The following is a 17,944-nucleotide window of genomic DNA, read 5'->3' as shown; positions in this document are numbered from 1 at the left end:
AATGGCTGAAGTCTGCGGTTATGTTTTATACGATAAAATTTTAAGTGAAATATTCAATTAGGGGTTTTGGCACCCGATAGTTATCGGTTCTTACAAACGTATAGATCCAATTACGAAGCAGACATTCTGTTGCAAAATCCGCTATTCGGTGACATGTTAGGAATGACAGAATGGTAGATTTTAACTATTTCGAATGTAAACAGAATACGTTTTATTTCAAACATAAGTCTGAAAGTTATACAAAATTGACATATAAAGACGTATGTGACGTTATTTAACCAGGAAAACTGACTTACTTAACGTCAAAAAGAAAACAAATATGAATGTGCAACTTCAGATATTTTCAAAAAATTCGTTATCGCGTTTTTGACAACACAAAATATTGTAGAAAATAGAAAAAGCTCAAAAATTCATCTTGCATCTTAATTAAAACAGCGACAAAAATTCTATAAAATGAAATTAGCTGAAAGCTTCTTGTAACTGACATCGACCACAACTCTGCCCATGAACTCAAAAGCGCTTCCGGCTTCTTCTGGTGGTTGCCAGCGGCAGGAGCGGCTCTAGGAGTGTCTTCCTGCTCCTCTAACACCTCAGTGTAGAATTTGAGTTTGTCGCCGTCGCCCAGTCTTCACCAAAGGGAAGCCGGCCCGGGTGGCCGAGCGGTTCTAGGCGCTACAGTCTGGAACCGCGCGACCGCTACGGTCGCAGTTTCGAATCCTGCCTCGGGCACGGATGTGTGTGCTGTTCTTAGGTTAGTTAGGTTTAATTAGTTCTAAGTTCTAGGGGACTGATGACCTCAGATGTTAAGTCCCATAGTGCTCAGAGCCATTTGAACCATTTGAACCAACCAAAGTGGACCTGCCAAAGCTTTCCTCGTCTCCGAGTTTGACTTCTGAAACTTCTACACCAGCTGTGATTGGTGTTGGGCTGTTTCCATTGCTGAAATTTTTTCGCTTCTTCAGGATGCTCTTCCTCTCTCCAGCTTCAGAGTTGCAGAAGGGCTCTCAACGAACAAGACAAAGCTTTTTGTTTTTGCTTTTCGTAAAGACATTTTGCATTTTGCAGCTGAAATGCCATTTCCCAGGAATTATCACTAATCATTCCACGTATATCATAAGAAATAGCCTCAACAGAGTTTCCATTGCATAATATTGCTTTAATAATAATTTTCATGATGTCATCTTCCTGTTTTGGAAACATTTCCACTGATCACGACCCCTCTTCCTTTCCTAGAAGGGGCCGTTGCCCTCGGTCTCGTTCAGCTCATTTACAACCACAACGATGGGTTCGATTTCTTGCTGAATTCATTCTATTTCAATTACTCCCACTGCATTTGTACCATCTTTTGCATTTAAACCACCCACCAAATTACTTACTTTCTTCGGATACTACCGCAAATACGTCAACAGACATCCTGCTGATGAGCTGGACTGTTGCTCACCGACGTATATTTCGACACTTCATCGGCAGCGAGAGCTTCTTTGCTGCTTACGCGTTCACCACAGCGCAGCCAACCTTACGCCGAATAAGAAAAGTATCTCTTCTAATCGGAAAAAACCGAAAGGTAGCTTTAAATTGGCAAGTCTGATGACAGTTGGCGTGCTTTGCATCCAGAAATGATGCGCTGACCGCCATGGTTGTTAAAGCTGGCGGGTTTTGCAAACGTTGGACATTTAGCAGGCTTTGCACCCGAAGCCATCGTGCTGTGAGCGACTTTTGCAAGCAAACACGATTTTCTACACCGAATTTCAAAGGTTTAATCCCTAAGAAAGCAGGTGTTGAAAGATGTGAAAAATAGCGAACTATAAGATTAATAAGCCACGGCTGCAAAATACTACCACGAATTCTTTAAAGACGAATGGAAAAACTGGTAGAAGCCGACCTCGGGGAAGATCAGTTTGGATTCCGTAAAAATGTTGTAACACGTAAGGCAATAACCTACGACTTTTCTTAGAAGATAGATTTAGGAAAGGCAACCCTGCGTTTCTAGCATTTGTAGACTTATAGGATGCTTTTGACAAAGTTGACAGGAGTACTCTTTTTCAAATTCTGAAGGTGGCAGGAGTAAAATACAGGGAGCGAAAGGGTATTTACAACTTGTACCGAAACCAGATGGCAGTTATAAGAGTCGAGGGGCATGAAAGGGCTTCAGTGGTTGGGAAGGGAGTGAGACAGGGTTGTAGCCTATTCCCGATGTTATTTAATGTGTATTTTGAGCAAGCAGTAAAGGAAACAAAAGAAAAATTCGGAGTAGGAATTAAAATCCATGGAGAAGAAATAAAAACTTTGTGGTTCACCAATGACATTGTAATTCTGTCAAAGACAGCAAAGGACCGGGAAGAGCAGCTGAACGGAATGGATAGTGTCTTGAAAGGAGGATATAAGATGAACATCAACAAAAGGAAAATGAGGATAATGGAATGTAGTCGAATTAAATCGTGTGATGCTGAGGGAATTAGATTAGGAAATGAGACACTTAAAGTAGTAAATGAGTTTCGCTATTTGGGGAGCAAAATAACTGATGATGGTCGAAGTAGAGAGGATATAAAATGTAGACTGGAAATGGCAAGGAAAGCGTTTCTGAAGAAGAGATATTTGCTAACATTGAGTATGGATTTGTCAGTAGGTCATTTCTGAAAGTATTTGTACGGAGTGTAGCCATGTATGGAAGTGAAACGTGAACGATAAATAGTTTAGACAAGAAGAGAATAGAAGCTTACGAAATGTGGTGCTACAGAAGAATGCTGAAGATTCGATGGGAAGATCACATAACTATGTATGTATTAAATAGAATTGGGTTCAAAATGGTTCAAATGGCTCTAAGCACTATGGGACTTAACTTCTGAGGCAATCAGTCCCCTAGAACTTAGAACTACTTAAACCTAACTAACCTAAGGACATCACACAGATCCATGTCCCAGGCAGGATTCGAACCTGCGACCGTGGTGGTCGCGCGGTTCCGGACTGTAGAGCCTAGAACCGCTCGGCCACCCCGGCCTGCGACTAGAATTGGGGAAAAGAGAAATTTGTGGCACAACTTGACTAGAAGAAGGAACCGGTTGCTAGGACAAATTGTGAGACACCAAGGGATCACCAATTTAGCATTGGACGGCAGCGTGGAGGCTAAAAATCGTAGAGGAAGACCAAGAGACGAATACACTAAACAGATTCAGAAGGATGTTGGTTGCAGTAGGTACTGGGAGATAAAGAAGCTTGCACAGGATAAAGTAGCATGGAGAGCTGCATCAAAGCAGTCTCTGGACTGAAGACCACAATGACAACAGCATAGCGAGTTTTGCACCCTGAAACCTATTACATCACGTAGGCGCTGAAACAATCCGTACGGTAATGTGCTCAACTTAACATCGACAAAAAATGTATTTAGCTGCTTTTGCGTCTGGGCTACTCATATAAACTGTATATTTTATGTGCGAGTTTTGTAATTTTAAGCACAAAAAAATTTTTTTTGAGGGAGTGTTAGATAATCATTTGCTTTTGAGAGGAGATCGTGCTCTTGGCGACCAGGTGGCACGAAAGTAGATTGCCACGTTGCAGCAAACAATTGCCGCAGAAGATAGTGTGTCTCCAGTGGGACCTCTGCCAGGCTGGGCCGTGGAGCGCGCGCCGCTATCCGGCTGTCTGTCAGCAGCTGTGCCAGAGACGGCAGCCGCCAGAATCCGGCACAGAGCGAAGCGACAGCCGCGCCTGAAGGCTGTCTGAGCGGGGAGGACGGCCCGGCACGGCGAGGCACACGTTCCCGTCATTCGGCGCGAGCACGCAGAGGGAATCCGTGATTCGGCGCGACATTCAGCGCGCGGGCGGGCACAGTTTCTGACAAACTGCTGACAAAGCCGGCGCGGGACATATTTTCCGCTTTCCTGGGGGCGCCCGTCACTCGCGCTCCACCGCCGCCACCTCGCATCTGCCGCGAGACGTCTTCCAGACAGGCGGGTCGGGACTGCCTCCGCCTCCAGCTCGGCTCCCTCCGCCTCTTCAGCGCGCGCTGCGCCGCTGCTCCGGCGCAAAGTGCGGGAGCGACGTTAATTGTGTCGTAGTAAGGCGGCACGGCGTGGCGTCGCGCGTTGCGGCGCCTCACTTGTTTTATTTAATAAGGCGGCCCGGCCACAAGTAGTCTGTGTTGCTCGCGACGGCAGACTCGGCGTGACGAGGCGCGGCGCTTCTAATTGGCGACACGCGGATCTAATTCGCGTCAGCCCGCAGCTATGCAGATGAGAAGGGACGCCAATTAATGGTGTCAGTCAGCCGGAAAGACTTGCCGCGCGCCGCCGAGGCAGTGGCAGCCGCGGAGGAGGACAGGCTGAGGTTGCGCCACTGTGTCTTGTCGGTGTCTCGTGACACCTTACTCCTGTCCTTGTTTCTCCCTACACATCTTACTGAGTCATGCAACCTAACCACCTTACCCATGTCCACGTTTCTTCCTATAAATATCTCCAACCCTTTCCTGCCGGTCACTGTGGCCGAGCGGTTCTAGGCGCTAGAGTCTGGAACCGCGCGACCGCTTACTGTCGCAGGTTCGAATCCTGCCTCGGGCCTGGGTGTGTGTGATGTCCTTACGTTAGCTAGTTTTAAGTAGTTCTAAGTTCTAGGGGACTGATGACCTCATTAGTTAAGTCCCATAGTGCTCAGAGCCATATGAACCATTTGAACTCTAACTCTTCCAAGATTTAAAAAAGTTTTGCATCACCCCGGTTACCAGAACTCCTGAAGATAGGCGTTGATTGTGGATATTGTACCACAAACACAGTCCTTTTGACTGTTCAGAGATGTTACTAAGTCCGATCAAAGATGTAAACAACCATGCATGAGCAGCGTCTATTAGATGGAGGGATCCAACAGCCAATCAGTTCCAGTAATTCCACCAGGCAGGACGTACACGGCTCGTGTACTCTGTACTTCAACAACGCCTAGACGGTAATACAGCGGTTCGATCACGTCCGCATTGTTACTTTGCACCAGGAACGGCTCTCAACAAGGGAAGCGTCCGGGCGTCTTGGACTGAACCAAAGCGATATTGTTCTGGCATAGAGACAGAGAGTCAAGCACTGTCGATGGCATTCCTCGTTGAGGCCGCCCGAGGCCTACTGCTGCAGTGGATGACCATTACGTACAGATTATGGCTCGGAGGAACCCTGACAGAAACGCTACCATGTTGAACAATACTATTCGTACAGCCATGGGACATGTTACGACTCAAACTGTGCGCAACAGGCTGCATGAGGCGCAACTTCACTCTCGACGTCCATGGCGAACCCCATCTTTGCAACCATGGCACCATGCAGCGCGGTACAGATGGGTCCAACAACATGCCACATTGATAGCTCAGGATTGCCATCACTTTATCTTCAGCGATGAGTGTCGCATATTCCTTCAACCAGACAATAGTTGGATACATGTTTGGAGGCTGCCAGGACAGGCTGAACGCCTTACAGACACTGTCCAGAGAGTGCAGCAAGGTGGCAAGGGGGAGGTTCCCTTCTGTTTTGGGGTGGTATTACGTGGGGCCGACGTAGGCCGCTGGTGGTCATGGAAGGCGCCGTAACGGGTGTACGTTACGTGGATGTCATCTTCTGACCGATAGAGCAACCATATCGGCAGCATATTGACGAGGCATTCATCTTCATGGGCGACATCTTGTGAATGGCTTCCTTCAGGATAACGACATCGTTCGACTGAAATGGCCAGCATATTCTCCAGACATGAACCCTATCGAACATGCCTGGGATAGATTGAAAACAGCTGTTTATGGACGACGTGACCAACCTACCACTCTTAGAGATCCACGCCGAATCGGCGTTGAGGAGTGGGACAACTTTGACCAACAATGCCTTCATGAACTTTTGGATAGTATGCCACGACGAATACAGGCATGCATCAATGCAACAGGACGTGCTACTGGGTATTAGAGGTACCGGTGTGTACAGAAATCTTTACCACCAGCTCTGATGGTCTCACTGTATGGTGGTACAACATGCAATGTGTGGTTTTCATGAGCAACAAAAAGAGTGGAAATGATATTTATGTTGATCTCTATTCCAATTTTCTGCACAGGTTCCGGAACTCTTGGAACCGAGGTGATTCAAAACTTTTTTTGATGCGTGAATATTACCCGTTTTTTCGTAAAGCTTACTTCCACTTTTCTCGGAGTTTGAATGTCTGGCACCACTTAATATTATCGAACGCATTTTCCAAGTCGACAGATGCTACTAATATGATTGATTTTTCTTCAGTATTGCTTCCATTAACAAGCTCAAAGTCATGAATGCCTCTCTGGTATCTTTACCTTTTCTAAAGCCAAACTGATTGTCATGTAATAGATCCTCAGTTTTCTGTTCCTTTCTGCTGAGTATTATTCTTGTCAGAAACTTGGGTGAATGACGTGTCAAGCTGAGCTTATTATAATTCCCACAATTAGAGGCCCTTGGGGTATTCGCTGGATGATATTATTTTTCCGAAAGTCTGGTGGTATATCACCAGTCTCATAGATTCTACACAGCAACTTGAATAATCGTTCGGTTGCTCCTTCTGTCACTGATTTGAGAATTTCCGATGAAATGTTGTCCGTCACTTCTGCCTCATTTCATCTCAAGTCTTCCACAGCTCTTTTAAATTCTGTCTCGCGAACTGGATCAATTATCTCTTCTATATCGTTACTGCGGCGTCCCATGGTACGGCAGCCAAGAGTTGCGCCGACAGCAGTGCATCCAGCGACAACGCTGGACGAGGAGTGCGCCCTGTCGTCTTTTCAGCTCGAGCTACGATTCTGAGCAGAGCAACACTATGGTCGTATCTGTGTGTGGAGGGTCCGAGAAGAATGGGCCTCATTGCACTCACAGCATCATACCGGTACATGCTATACCATACATGATATGAAAAACTTGATGCGCGGATTTTGCAACTCTGTGGACCTTTCGTTTCCTTTTTTCCTTCTTTTTAAATGGTAGAGTCTCTTAACGCCCACACCGACGTGGTGACCATCTCAAAAGATCTAGGTCAGCCGCGCACTACACACAGGAAGCGGCTACAACGGTAGCGGAGTACGTGTGGAGTGCACATGTGGGTTTCTTAGGTTAGAGAAATCCGTCCCTAGGCCCGACAAGACGCCTCCTGAGACGCGACAAGGTAGTAATAGGCAAAACGCGAGAGGGAATAACATTACTAATGTGCTAATAGCAAACTGCAGGAGCGTCTATAGAAAAGTCCCAGAACTTCTCTTATTAATAAACGGTGAGAACGCCCACATATTGCTAGGGACAGGAAGTTGGCTAAAACCAGATGTAAACAGTAATGAAATTCTGAACTCAGATTGGAATGTATACTGCAGAGACAGGCTGGACAGTGAAAGGGGAGGCGTGTTTATAGCGATAAAAAGTACAATATATCGAAGGAAATTGACGGAGATCCGAAATGTGAAATAATTTGGGTGAAGGTCACGGTTAAAGCAGGCTCAGACATGGTAATTGGATGTCTCTATAGGCCCCGTGACTCAGCAACTGTTATGGCAGAGCACCTGAAGGAAAATTAGGAAAGTATTTCGAGTAGATTTCCCGACCATGTTATAGTTCTGGGTGGAGGTTTTAATTTGCCGGATATAGACTGGGAGACTCAAACGTTTATAACGGGTGGCAGGGACAAAGAATCCAGCGAATTTTTTTTAAGTGCATTATCTGAAAACTATCTTGAGCAGTTAAACAGAGAACCGACTGGAGTCGGAGTGATTTTAAATGGAATGATCATGTAAAGCTGATCGTAAGTAAAGCAGATGCCAGACTGAGATTCATTGGAAGGAAATGCAATCCGAAAACAAAGGAAGTAGTTTACGGTACACTTGTTCACCCACTGCTTGAATACTGCTCAACAGTGTGTGTGGGATCCGTACCAGATGGGGTTGATAGAAGAGTTAGAGAAGCTCCAACGGAGAGCAGCGCGCTTCGTCACAGGATCATTTAGTAATCACGAAAGCGTTACGGAGATGATAGATAAACTCCAGTGGAAGACTTTGCAGGAGAGACGATCAGTAGCTCGGCACGGGCTTTTGTTGAAGTTTCGAGAACATACCTTCACCGAGGAGTCAAGCAGTATATTGCTCTCTCCTACGTATATCTTGCGAAGAGACCATGAGGATAAAATCAGAGAGATTAGAGCCCACACAGAAGCATACCGACAATCTTTCTTTCCACGAACAATACGAAACTGAAATAGAAGGGAGAACCTATAGAGGTACTGAAAGTACCCTCCGCCACACACCTTCAGGTGGGTTGCGGAGTATAGATGTAGATGTAGATGTAGATCTACTGTCACCTCACTTTACGAGATCCGGGGCCGTGAAACTATCCGTGCGTCTCGGTAGGATTACCCAGCGATCATAAAGCGGTTACTGCATCAATGATTTCAGCCGTAAATAAAAATATTAAAAAAGGTAGGAAGATTTTTCTGTTTACCAAAAGTGACAAAAAGCAGATTTCAGAGTACTTGACGGCACACACAAGTTTTGTCTCAAGTACAGATAGTGTCGAGGATCAGTGGACAAAGTTCAAAATTATCGTACAATATGCGTTAGATGAGTATGTGCCAAGCAAGATCGTAAAGGATGGAAAAGAGCCACCGTGGTACAACAACCGAGTTAGAAAACTGCTGCGGAAGAAAAGGGAACTTCACAGATTACATAAACATAGCCAAAGACTTGCAGACAAACAAAAATTACGCGAAGCGAAATGTAGTGTGAGGAGGGCTATGCGAGAGGCATTCGAAAGTAAAGTTCTATGTACTGACTTGCCAGAAAATCCTAAGAAGTTTTGGTCCTATGTAAAAGCGGTAGGTGGATCAAAACAAAATGTCCCAACACTGTGTGACCAAAATGGTACTGAAATAGAGGATGATAGACTAAAGGCCGAAATACTAAATGTCTTCTTCCGAAGCTGTTTCACAGAGGAAGACTGCACTGTAGTTCCTTCTCTAGATTGTCGCACAGATGACAAAATGGTAGATATTGAAGTAGACGACAGAGGGATGGAGAAACAACTGAAATCACTCAAAAGAGAAAAGGCCGCTGGGCCTGATGGGATACCAGTTCGATTTTACACAGAGTAAACGAAGGAACTTGCTCCCCTTTTTGCAGCGGTGTACCGTAGGTCTCTAGAAGAGCGAAGCTTTCCAAAGGATTGCAAAAGGGCACAGGTCATCCTCGTTTTCAAGAAAGGACGTCGAACAGATGTGCAGAACTATAGACCTATATCTCTAACGTCGATCAGTGTTAGAATTTTGGAACACGTATTATGTTCGAGTATAATGTCTGTAAGAATCAGCATGGGTTTCGAAAAAGACGGTCTTGTGAACCCCAGCTCGCGATATTCGTCCACGAGACTCAGAGGGCCATAGACACGGGTTCACAGGTAGATGCCGTGTTTCTTGACTTCCGCAAGGCGTTTGACACAGTTCCCCACAGTCGTTTAATGGACAATGTAAGAGGATACGGACTATCAGACCAATTGTGTGATTGGATTGAGGAGTTCCTAGATAACAGAACGCAGCATGTGATTCTCAATGGAGAGAAGTCTTCCGAAGTAAGAGTGATTTCAGATGTGCCGCAGGGGAGTGTCATAGGACCGCTGCTATTCACAATATACATAAATGACCTTGTGGATGACATCGGAAGTTCAGTGAGGCTTTTTGCAGATGATGCTGTGGTGTATCCAGAGGTTGCAACAATGAAAAATTGTACTGAAATGCAGGAGGATGTGCAGCGAATTGACGCACAGTGCAGGGAATGGCAATTGAATCTCAATGTAGACAAGTGTAATGTGCTGCGAATACATAGAAAGATAGACCCCTTATCATTTAGCTACAAAATAACAGGTCAGCAACTGGAAGCAGTTAATTCCATAAATTATCTGGGAGTACGCATTAGGAGTGATTTAAAATGGAATGATCGTATAAAGTTGATCGTCGGTAAAGCAGATGCCAGACTGAGATTCATTGGAAGAATCATAAGGAAATGCAATCCGAAAACAAAGGAAGTAGGTTACAGTACGCTTGTTCGCCCACTGCTTGAATACTGCTCAACAGTGTGGGATCCGTACCAGATAGGTTTGATAGAAGGGATAGAGAAGATCCAACGGAGAGCAGCGCGCTTCGTTACAGGATCATTTAGTAATCGCGAAAGCGTTACGGAGATGATAGATAAACTCCAGTGGAAGACTCTGCAGGAGAGACGCTCAGTAGCTCGGTACGGGCTTTTGTTAAAGTTTCGAGAACACACCTTCACCGAAGAGTCAAGCAGTATATTGCTCCCTCTTATGTATATCTCGCTAAGCGACCAGGATAATAAAATCAGAGAGATTAAAGCCCACACAGAAGCATACCGACAATCCTTCTTTCCACGAACAATACGAGACTGGAATAGGAGGGAGAACCGACAGAAGTACTCATGGTACCCTCCACCACACACCTTCAGGTGACTTGCGGAGTGTGGATGTAGATGTAGATGTAGAACACCGTCGCGTCGAAGAGATAAACAAAGGACGAAAAGCGAACGAAGGGTGGCTTGGTTTCACGGGAAGAGCGGAGGGGGTGGGGGGGAGGAAGTCCCAAGGCAAGCGTCAAGGGAAAAAGCCTGCGATAGTGAGGTCAGGTGTTAAGAACAGTAGCCATTTTCTTACCATCTGCGACAGATCATGCAATGGTATGGTGGTTGCTAGTTTTGGGTATGGTGCAATGCCCCGTATCGTTGTCATAGTTTAGGTCGTCATAATGAGTGTCAGTCCTTTCGAGCATTGGTACGGCTAGGCTGGGCGCCTGCGAAGTCTCCTGGGACAGCTGCAGCGTCTGTACCTTTAACATGCCAAGATTGTCATATACGTGATGGATTGATCATAAATCGATCACTGTGTAAGGGTTTTGGTTGGGTTTGTTTGCGCTTAGTGTGCAATGCGGATTCCTTGCGCTGCCGATTGATCGCCTAGTTTACGCCTGGCAGCTCCAGTTAATTTCTGTGTGCTGCAGGAGTTCACCAGTATTGATCATGTTTGTTTGTAGGTGATATCGGTAAGTGGGTAATTGTCCTTAAGTAGCAGTGTTTTTGGGCGGTTGTGTTTCCACCTATGTTTGTGATCGTAGTTATCCAGGTTAAGAATGAAAGGACTGTTCGAGTGTCTCGTTTTATTGTACAGTCACGTAGCAAGTTTTTTGAATGCCCCTGTGAGAGAATGAAGGCAGTATCTCTTTGCTTGTGTATCATGGAGCGTTGATTATGATACGTGGCCCTTCTGTATGATCTGCTCGAGCCGCAGACGTGTTGGAGCTACGTATCCCCAGTTTGGTCCTGTACCCTCAAATTACCTACATATTTATACGTGTGTCCTTCCTGCTACAATGCAGCGAACGTTAAGTAAGTGAACGTGTTTCTCAGTACTGCCGACAGAGTCGTCCAGTTGAGCAGGGAGGTGTCACTGAAATGTCGATCACCTCGAATGAGAGTGTGTATACGTTCCAGGAGTCACAGCTGTTTGTGGTCAACCGTCTTGCGTGAGAACGAAAAAGTTAGCACCACCTTGTTACGATGATGACAGAGGCCTCGACCAATGACTCACTGTGCTTTCGTTCACTGCTAGGACTCCATAGACATTCTTCAAGCGGCTATGAATATCAGCGATGGTTTGATTTTCCACCAGAAGGAAATGAAATGAAATGGTCGTATGGCATTGCTGCCCCCTGAGGCCCCACTCGGGGAAGTTCAGCCGCGGAGTGCAAGGCTTATTTCAGTCGACGCTACATTGAGGTACCTGGGTGCCGGTGATGAGGATTAAATGATGATGAGGACAACACAACACCCATTCCACTCAACACAACGCCCAGTCCACGAGCGGAGAAAATCTCCAATCCGGAGTGGAATCGACCCAGGCCCTCTCGCATGGGAGGAGAGTACGTTACCACCCAGCTAAGCGGGCGGACTACCGCCAAAAGGAACTCAATGGCCGCTCGCTGCTTGGAAATCACCTCCGTCACAGATGTCATTTTGATTGCTACCTGTAGCACCGCCACCTATCGGAACTTTGCGAAACTATAGGGGCTGAAGCGGAAATATTCCAGGATGTCCCACAACAAATTCCGCATTTTTAAAGCCGAAATTGGCAGAGAGAAAAGAAAGGTATTGCATTACTTACCGAATGTCTTTGGTATTGTTTCTGCGTTCGGCCCATTTACTGTACACGGCACAGTGTCGTTACTTAGTTGCGGAAGTTCGCAGATACCTGATTTGCCTATTACCAAACTGCTAAGCAAATCGAGTACTGCACGTTAACAAACAGCTAGTGAATGTATCCACGGTGGAAACGCTCAGCTGTTGCTGTCACAGCCATATTGTGTGTGCACACAGAAGTGAAACGACAACATCGCCTATCCCCAACATGCAACTGTCTGTCATTTTGTTATTTTGATTTAGGTACATAGTGTCTTGATTCGCATCCAAATTCATTATAGTCAGCTTACCTCTGTTTAATTGGCAGTAGTGTATTGTATTTGTCAATAAAATCCCGAGGTTTTGGTTATTATCGATAAAAACTCACGACGTCAGCATAAATTTTATAACCACTTACGCATCACGGAAATGGAACCTTCGCAATGCCGTGATAGGTATTTAAGTACGATTTCGGTTGCAAAGTCAAATATTGTGACCGGCTATGAACATCCCTATTGAAGAGCTCTTCCCATTTTATTCACGATGTGAAAATTGTGTTTATTTTTACGTAAGTATTGGTATTCGTTGTACATTTACGTATCACCACTATGAATTTTTGTTTGAAATCCATTGCACTCCTGCCTTCAGTTGCATAATTCTTCCGTGCTCTAACGTAGGCATTTTGTTTAAATCTAGGAGGCTATGGCCACTTTTACTTTCAGATGATCCGGTCATCTGTATAGGGTGATATCGTTCCCAGGACTGGCCATTTTCGTATCTCGCCGAGGGTTTGCTGTGTTTCTGTTAGTAGCGTGTTAGCTAGTAAAATCTGCGATTAATAACGTAACTGGGCTCTATCATCGTGTGTCCCAAGCTTTTCGTTGTACGTAGATCAGTTCTATTATACCTTGTCGAAGCATATCTCGCAACTGCTGTCAACTTAACAGTTCTCTGTATGTGAGTCTACATCGCACGAAGTGACGGAATACTTATGCAGTTCTGTCGCTAAACCGTCCGTAGCTGGTGCTGGATCAGGGCCAGCGCCGTTATTGTTTTTATTCCACTCGCAGTTAATGGTTCCTGTAGTTCTTTATTTCTCTGAACCGTTGATGTGCATTCTCTGTTGGACGAATTTTTCAATTTTGAACAGCAACGTAAATTGTTTTTAAAGCTCGGAAAATAAAACGCCTATTTCTGCCTTCTTCTTGTATTAATTTTTCTGTTTCTACAATGCTACATTTAGGTTGTCTTGCGGGCGCTTGTGTTCCTTTATTATGTGACTGAATCCTTGCATTAACCCCTTTTTTCCCTTAAACCAGTAACATACCTCTCTTTCGTTTTCAAAAATCGTAATCTCCTAGATTTTGCTCTGTATCCTCCTGGTTCGCTTTTCTTTTTATTTAGCAATCAGTCTTCTACGAATTCGTCTCCTGCACTGATCTCTTCATCTCACAGTAGCAGTACGACTCTACTTCCTCATTTGTGCCAATCTCTGTCTTCACCTGCAGTTTTAAGTGTACATCTCCCTCTAACATCATGGAGATTATTATCTGATGCCATAACGCATGTTCTGTCACCTGTCCCTTCTTCTTGACATTGTTTTCCGTATGTTCCTTTCTTCACCGATCCTGCAGAGAACCTCATCATTCTATATCTAACCAGCCCACTTAATGTTCAACGTTCTTCCCAAGGAACTCATGTGAAACGCCTGGAAACATATCAAAAAATGGGAAAACCTTACTGGATTGTAGTTCACGAATCAAGGAATTGTAAATGTTCCACCAATGCCTTAAGTTATCAACAACATTTTAATTTTAGGTACTGATCGTTAAGTTCTGCGAAACAATTGAAACCTGGGGACCTGCAGTTGCTGAAAACTATAGAGATCTCCATCTGCGGAGCTCAAACTGGCTTCCTTGACGTTCCCTGTGAGTTCCATGTGTGTTTGTAGTAATGATCCCGTGAAGACCAAGGCCAATGGGTAACATAACTGATGTCATGCATACTAATCCTTTTTTAAGCGACACTGCCAATACTGCACATTGTCTGATAACCAGACATTTTACTAAAGGGTGCGTACTGTACCTTCTGCAAAGGTCCCCCACTCACGGTATTGTTTGAATTCCAAAATTTTAAATGTGGACTCTTGCAGTTAGTACTGACAGAGATGATTTTATAAGTTAGGCTTTCATCTTACTTGCTTTCTTCCATCAGTATGTCGTACACTCATTTTGATGTCACCTCCACATACATTTTAGATGGCACCGCTTCCTTGACGTAATGCGTGACTGGTATTGATGTTGTATGTCTCCCTTGTTGCCTTGTGTTCTGCGTCCCGAAATTCCATTTTGGTATGTGGTTTGCTTCTTCTTTCTCTTCTTTCACTAAATCCTGTTCAGACCTGTTTATTTTCGCTGTCTCTTTGTTCCAAGTCATCATATGGGTCGACCAAACAACGTTGGTCTGTTCTTTTGAAGTACGTTTGAAGCACTTTTACTCGCTTCTACTTTTGTTTTCGTTTGGTTTGACTGACTTGGTCGATATCCAATTTGCTGTGAGGGTGGCTGATTCACTTCGAGCATTACATGGGTGCTCGTCTTTATAAACTGTATGGTTGTCCGTTTTCATCTCTCATCTACTGATTTTTTATCTGTGTCCGATGCTTTTGTCCTGTTTATGCTGCTTCCGGGTCAAATTTGTGGTGAGCATTGTGAACGACTCTCGTGTTTCCTTGCCTTTTTGCTCCTGTGGGGCGGTATTTGACTGGGAGGGGCTCGCTACTTCCATCAGGGTTCGTGTGTGTTGTTTTTGTCAATGCTATTTTTTTTCTCTTTGGATTGTACACTGAAGAGCCAAAGAAAATGGTACACCTGTTAATATCGAGTAGGGCCACCGCCAGCACGCAAATGTGCCGGTATACAACACGGCATGAACTCGACTCGACTAATGTCTGAAGTAGTGCAGGAGGGAACTTACACCATGAATCCGTAAGAGTACGAGGGTGGCTGGAGATCTTTTCTGAACAGCACGTTGCAAGACATTCCAGATATGCTCAATTATGTTCATGCCTGTGGAATTTTGTGGACAGCAGAAGTGTTTAAGCTCAGAAGAGTGTTCCTGAAGCCACACTGTAGCGATTCTAGAGGCGTGGGGTATCGCATTCTCCTGTCAGAATTCCCCAAATTTCTCGGAATTCCCAATAGACATGGATGGATGTAGATGATTAGGCATGATGCTTGCGCACGTTTCACCCGTCAGAGTAGTATCTAGACGTATCAGGGGTCTCATATCAATACAACAGCCCTCCCAATACCGTTACAGAGCCTCCTTCTGCTGGAACAGTCCCGTGCTGACCTGCAGGGTCCGTGGATTCATGAGGTTAGGTTGTCTCCATACCCGAACACGTCAACCCGCTCGATACAATTTGAAACGAGACTCTTCCGATCAGGCAACATGTTTTCAGTCCAATGTTGGTGTTGACAGAACCTCACGAGGCGTAAAGCTTTGTGTCGTGCATGGTATACGAGTGGGTTCTCAGCTCAAAAGGCCCATATCGATGATGTTTCGTTGAATGGTTCGCACGCTGTCACTTTTTGATGGCCCAGAACTGAAATCTGCTGCAATATGCGGAAGGGTTGCACTTCTGCACGCTGAACGCTTCTCTTCAGTCGTCGTTCGTCCAGTTCTTGCAGGATCTATTTGCGACAGCAGCGATGTCGAAGATTTGATGTTTTACTGGATTCCTGTTATTCACGGTATACTCGTGAAGTAGTCGCACAAGAAAATTGCCGCTTCACTGCTACGCTTTTGTCCCGTCGCTCGTGCGTCGGCTATAACACCATATTCAAACTCACTTAAATCTTGATAATCTGCCGTTACAGCGGCAGTAACCGATCTAACAACTGTGCCAGATACTTGTTGTCTTAGATAGGTGTGGCCGACCGCAGCGCCGTATTCTGTCTGTTACCGTATCTCTGTATTTCAATAAGCATGCCTATACCAGTTTATTTTGGCGCTTCAGTGTATTTTCTGTCATGTTTCTCAACTTAGAGCATTACATCTGCAGTGATCCAAGGTGCCACAAGCCTCACACGTTCGGTGTTGCTCGTCACTGGTTATAAGGTCACAGAACTTTGTATGTTGATTTGCGATAATACGAGCTTCCTTATGCCCATTTTCAATACTTGGAACCTGTTCTTGACGTTGAGGTGAAACTTATGATTCCACCATTTGTGATTCATCATATCTACCGTTCCATATTTTCTGATATGGAGGACACAATATGCTATTTCGGATGGAGAACCATAGACAGGTGTCCTCAAGGCAAGTGCGTTGGGATCTTTAATGTTGTATCGTATATTAATTCCCTAGTGGACATACAGGGTGTTTCAAAAATCACCGGTATATTTGACACGGCAACAAAAACTAAACGAGCAGCGATAGAAATACACCGTTTGTTGCAATATGCTTGGGACAACAGTACATTTTCAGGCGGACAAACTTTCGAAATTACAGTAGTTACAATTTTCAACAACAGATGGCGCTGCAAGTGATGTGAAAGATATAGAAGACAACGCAGTTTGTGGGTGCGCCATTCTGTACGTCGTCTTTCTGCTGTAAGCGTGTGCTGTTCACAACGTGCAAGTGTGCTGTGGACAACATGGTTTATTCCTTAGAACAGAGGATTTTTCTGGTATTGGAATTCCACCGCCTAGAACACAGTGTTGTTGCAACAAGACGAAGTTTTCAACGGAGGTTTAATGTAACCAAAGGACCGAAAAGCGATACAATAAAGGATCTGTTTGAAAAATTTCAACGGACTGGGAACATGACGGATGAACGTGCTGGAAAGGTAGGGCGACCGCGTACGGCAACCACAGAGGGCAACGTGCAGCTAGTGCAGCAGCTGATCCAACAGCGGCCTCGGGTTTCCGTTCGCCGTGTTGCAGCTGCGGTCCAAATGACGCCAACGTCCACTTATCGTCTCATGCGCCAGAGTTTAACCTCTATCGATACAAAATTAGAAACGCGGCAACCCCTCAGCGACGCTACTATTGCTGCACGAGAGACATTCGCTAACGATATAGTGCACAGGATTGATGACGGCGATATGTATGTGGGCAGCATTTGGTTTACTGAAGAAGCTTATTTTTACCTGGACGGCTTCGTCAATAAACAGAACTGGCGCATATGGGGAACCGAAAAGCCCCATGTTGCAGTCCCATCGTTCCTGCATCCTCAAAAAGTGCTGGTCTGGGCCGCCATTTCTTCCAAAGGAATCATTGGCCCATTTTTCAGATCCGAAACGATTACTGCATCACGCTATCTGGACATTCTTCGTGAATTTGTGGCGGTACAAACTGCCTTAGACGACACTGCGAACAACTCGTGGTTTATGGAAGATGGTGCCCGGCCACATCGCACGGCCGACGTCTTTAATTTCCTGAATGAATATTTCGATGATCGTGTGATTGCTTTGGGCTATCCGAAACATACAAGAGGCGGCGTGGATTGGCCTCCCTATTCGCCAGACATGAACCCCTGTGACTTCTTTCTGTGGGGACACTTGAAAGACCAGGTGTACCGCCAGAATCCAGAAACAATTGAACAGCTGAAGCAGTACATCTCATCTGCATGTGAAGCCATTCCGCCAGAAACGTTGTCAAAGGTTTCGGGTAATTTCATTCAGAGACCATGCCATATTATTGCTACGCGTGGTGGATATGTGGAAAATATCGTACTATAGAGTTT

Source organism: Schistocerca gregaria, chromosome 4 (genome assembly GCF_023897955.1).
Source record: "Schistocerca gregaria isolate iqSchGreg1 chromosome 4, iqSchGreg1.2, whole genome shotgun sequence".
In the NCBI taxonomy this organism is placed as follows: Eukaryota; Metazoa; Arthropoda; class Insecta; order Orthoptera; family Acrididae; genus Schistocerca; species Schistocerca gregaria.
This window is presented reverse-complemented; position numbering follows the sequence as displayed.